The 5,110-nt window shown below is 36.9% G+C and overlaps 1 non-coding gene across 1 annotated transcript; it reads left to right on the top strand.

Moving 5' to 3' along the window:
* The first annotated feature begins 2,130 nt into the window (after positions 1-2,130).
* TRNAL-UAA (transfer RNA leucine (anticodon UAA)) lies at positions 2,131-2,214 on the top strand. Its single transcript has one exon. It is a non-coding gene; the product is annotated as a tRNA-Leu (tRNA).
* Positions 2,215-5,110: the final 2,896 nt, after the last annotated feature.

Genomic DNA, 5,110 nt, shown 5'->3' with positions numbered 1-5,110 from the left:
CCTGATATACAGTCGCCTAGAGGCCAAACCGTTCAACGTATAGAGACCAAATTTTAATACAGTCGCCTAGAGGCCAAACCGTTCAACGTATAGATACCAAATTTTAAACTTAAGATTTTTTTATGCGATTCTCCAGAAAGAAGGGTTTTTCGAATTTTCTTCCTACCCCTAAAATTAAGAGTAGTTCACTGAAGGCTGAAAATCAAAATTCGCAATTTTCTCAAAAACGGTTCAAACTATTTGGTTCACATGCCATAAATCAAATTTTCAGTAACAACCCTATACTGTAGTATAATTCATGTCTCTGTGAAAAATCGAAGAAAGGGTAGTCTACTCTTGGAGTTAATTTTTTTTTCGACGATTTTCTCAAAATTGACAGGCGATTTTGTTCATATTTTATAAACACTACATTAATGACTTAACAATATGACATAACTCACTTGTCCTGAGAAAATGTAAGAGAGTTACTTTATTCTTGGGGTGAGTTTTTTGGACGATTTTTTTAAAAACGACTGACGTAATTTTGTTCATATTTTATAAATAGATACCATTAATATCCTGACAATACGGCATAAATGACTTGTGCTGAATGTTTTTTTTTTTTTTTTTTGTCCATACTTCATAAATAACTTTATAATGCTGCATGGATTACTTCTTACGAATAAATTTACAAGGAGTAGTCAGGGGTGGATCCAGGAGGGACTTCTGGGGGGGTTGTAATACTGCTACTTAGAGCTACTTTTCAGAGCTCCAAACTCTGGAATGTGTTTTATTTATATATAAAATAAGAAAGTTTCCTCTTCTGGGGCTAATCGCCCCCCTTGATCCGCCCCTGGGAGTAGTTTACTTTTCGAATGAGTTTCATTTCAAACTACTTTCTTTACACGATTCAGAGGATTTTGTTCACATTTCATAAATAAATATTTCATTAATATATTTCTGTAATGTTGCATAAATAACTTCCATAAGAATATCTAGAAGGATAGTTTACTCATGGGGTGAGTTTTTTGACGGCTTTGTGAAATATGACCTCTGCAATATTATTTTGTATACAACTATTTCATCAATAATTCTTACATCGTACATCATTTTTAATGGAAAACTGTACAAGAGGCACTTCACCTTTTCTTAGCGAAATTTTCCGATAACGTCTTATAATTCTGTTCGTATTTCACAAGTAAATGTTTCATTAATATTTGCAGTACACCAAGATTTAGTTTCAAGAAATTGGAATGAGAAAGTTTAGTGCGGCGGCCCATGCTTTTTATTTCAGTTTTTTTTTTTCTGTAAGCACTTCATTAATGTTTCTTCTCTTGTAAAATCTTTACTTTCCTTAATTTTCAACAATTACTTGAACAGTCCCTATAATTACACTGGTGGTAGATGACTTAAATTACCGTAGTGGAGTGTCTTACGGAATTTCGAAAACCTTTAACCCTGGAAACGGGGTTGCCATAGTATGTTATTTTATTTTATAGTCACATGCATTTTTCCTTTTTTCCTAATATTAACATTTAATAATAAAAATGAAATCTTTTGAGTGTTACGTCCCACGATTATGCCGGTTAGGCTAAAGGAGACGGTGATGATGAGAGATGAATGAAATGGTGGAATGAAGAAGGGAGGAGAAAACGGAGAACCCCGGGAAAACCCACGCACATGGTGTTCGTCCACCACAAAGTTCACTTAGCGGGAGCCATTTAATAATATTTAAAATGAATTACATACATGGGATATCCAATAGAGAGAATTTGTAAAATTCGTATATTTTTCTTATTCTAAATATAATAAAATAAATAAAATTTAATTTTTAAAAAATATACTCAGTCACTGTCAACTTTAGTATCCTTATAAAATTAAAAGGAAAGCTACAGCAACTAGGAAATTATTATTATTTTCCCCTTTAACAAGTGTCATACCTGAACTTTAGCAAGCATGGACGTTTCTTACCCAGCGCGGAAAACAAGTTAGTAATTGGCAACACTGCAAATCCGACGCAATGTAGATAAATGTATGCTTGTGAGTGATGATTCGGCAACAAAGCGAAACGAACTTTGTAGCACAAACTAACAAGTGACGTCCGGTGTACGCGTGACTGACTCTCTGGTTGAGAAAACAAAGAGTTGTCAAGTCAGGTTGGCCGAGCGGTTTAAGGCGCCAGACTTAAGTTCTGGTTCCCGAGAGGGAGCGTGGGTTCGAACCCCACACCTGACATGAAACTCTTAAATCACAAAATTTTTAAAGGCAGATAGAAGACGTGAGAAGTTAACCTTTATATGGGAGTTACAAGACCCTCTTTACGTTAAACTATATATACGTATGTTTAAAAAAAATACAGGCCTATCCTGACTCGGGTCTACAAAGCATATATCACTTCGGGCCCAGGCGGTAAACTTTTAAATATACACCCATATTTCTCGGGTCTAACTTTGTAAATGTACTGTACAATGATATTTATTGGACGTTTGGACCATTCTTTCTGCAGAACTTTTAAAGCACAACTGCAAACTTATAATTGGTGTAAATAAAAATATAATTTTTGCGTAAATTACAACGTTTCTGTAATTCTGCTTTATTTTATTATCACACGAACTCGGGCCGGGCTTGGACCTAAATCCTAAAATATATTTCGGACTCGGACCTGGCCTCACATGATAAATTCACTGTCCAGGCCGGGCTCGGGCTAAAAAGGATCGGCACTCGTGCCACGAACCTGTCAATCCTTATTATAAAGCAAAAACATATCATCTATGGGTAAAGCTAATATACAAACTTCGAAACATTTAAGAGTTACTGACTGCATAAGCATCTAGACAAAAATCCTTATAGTTCACAGTCAGACTAACAGTTGTTGATAGCTACACTGCTTCTTATCAAGGACCAAGAGATGTCACCAGCGTGAATGTAATTTGCAGACGAGCCGTAGGTTTGGCGAACAATTAATATCCCTTGTGGTTCAGCATCAGAGTTTATCAAATGGAGCGGACAAACACATGTTTGAGTGTGATGACCATAAAGGTTTTAAAATACTATTTAATCGATACATTTTTATCTGGTATTGCGGTTCGGTTATTTTTGCGCTGTATTGTCCGTAATCACAGCCAATGTAAATCGAAATCTACAATCATGCGTACAGAAACAAACAAACAAACTTGGTCATAGTAACTTGACCAGGACTTCGCACATTGTTAATTAATTGCTGAAACCTGAAAGAGTCGTTTCAGTTTATAAAAAAAACAGACATAGCTGCGAGAACATTCTAAATAGGGATATAAAGCACTCTGGTTGGATTGAAGTTAACCGTCCCATTCACCAACAAGGCTGTATAAGACGTGGTTCTGCAGCTTAAAATGCGATATGGAACACATGAACTCCCACCGGGAATCGAATCCGGAATCTCCAACGCCGAAGACGCATACGCTAACCACCTCTCTGCCACGATGGAGCTCATAAAATAACTCCTATACTGATTGCCTATAGTATCAAATTACTAATAATGACATTTAAAAACTTCCCAATCCAATGATATCTATCTCAAGCTCAGATGATACGAGACTGCAGCAGGAATCCGTATCACAGGTAAAGGTAGTTCCTTACGATAAAATAAAAGATCTTCTATATCTACTGCAAGTAAAACATCATATCTTCATTGCATACCCATTTTGGAATTCCGGAACCTTCTTGTACTAAAGTCCTCGATGGCCAGATTGTGCCTATTCAACTGGATTATACGTCGTCAGCACATAGCCATTATTTCTGGCTATTTTTTTTTTTTTTTTTTTTTTTTTAAGAAAAAGATCAACCGATCATACCTCAGTTTGCTGAGCACCCGAGTTTTCTTGTTACAGGGTTCTTTCTTAACCCTTACCAAAGTGGCCAGGAACACTAACACAAACATATCCAGAACAGTTAAAATTCCAAAGACCCTCCCACTGGGAATCGAACCCGGGACCACGTACATCAAATAGACACGCGCTAGCCACTAGACTACCGGGAAGGGCTATATATAGTAGTTCCCTACCCCTTTTAACCCTACCCGGAACCATACGCACGATAGGCATGTATAGACACTAACCATTTGAACACACAATAATAACCGAAATCTTAAAAGAAATCACGACAATTTGAAAACTTTCGAACTTTTACAAACATTCACGCTAATAAAACAAACAAGGCACTTGTATGGAACATGAAATACATCACAAACTAACCACAGATGTTGGATTGTGTGCTAAGATAGGCGGTTTTATATTTTCGTACATATGCATTTGCGTGATGTTTAATCATAGGTTTCTCGTATGATGAATGATGACAAAATTCCATTTACCTCACGCAAAGGAACAAAAGATAAATATCCAAGTTCAGCCCACGTAACTGTTAAAAAGCATTGCGTTGGTTGCTTACTGGGCATAGGGTCAAGTTATTGCACTTTCCGCCTTTAGTCCTATTTTAATCGTCTTAAAATAAAGAACTACTTCGGTTTTTGCACTAGCGATTTATCTATGAGATCACTGATAAAAGCACATTGCCTAAAAACTTACGTATAACCTCCGCGGCAGGCAGAAGAAAGGCATATCGGTAAATACAGTATATAAGTTTTATTCCTACAAGCAAAGGGAAAGAAGCTTACTTAAATACAGTACTATACCTAATATACGGTACTAATGCAGCTTTCTGCAGTTGAATCAAGTTTTCTTCCCTTCAGTCTGTAATGATAAAATTTAAAGTTTTACCGATGCGACTTACCTCAAGAACCGCCACTGGTGACGAGCAGTCTTTCAAGAGCTAAGTCGTTCAGAAGCATGGTCACCCGTAGCAGGGGGCATTTGCCCTCCTGAATTTTCGAAGGGTGTTCAGTTCTTGGAAATACATGTCAAAAGATGTTAATTTGTTCTCACATACTATAGTATTATAGTTTGTTTGTTGTAGTTCATATGGATACGTGCATAAATAGATGTATGTTGTTTGTTTTTCAGTTGAGCTTCCCTTTCAGTAGCGAGACTATATGAGGCGTGGATATACGGCTTAACGTAGGAACCGAAGCTCCCAACGGGAATCGAACAGTGGTCTCCCATACCATACGCGTGTACGCTAACCGCTTAGCCACGAG

The sequence above is a fragment of the Thermobia domestica genome, chromosome 12 (assembly GCF_964235325.1).
Source record: "Thermobia domestica chromosome 12, izTheDome1.hap1.1, whole genome shotgun sequence".
Classification (NCBI taxonomy): Eukaryota; Metazoa; Arthropoda; class Insecta; order Zygentoma; family Lepismatidae; genus Thermobia; species Thermobia domestica.
The sequence above is the reverse complement of the archived record's forward strand: the minus strand, read 5'-3'. Positions and strand labels throughout refer to the sequence as shown.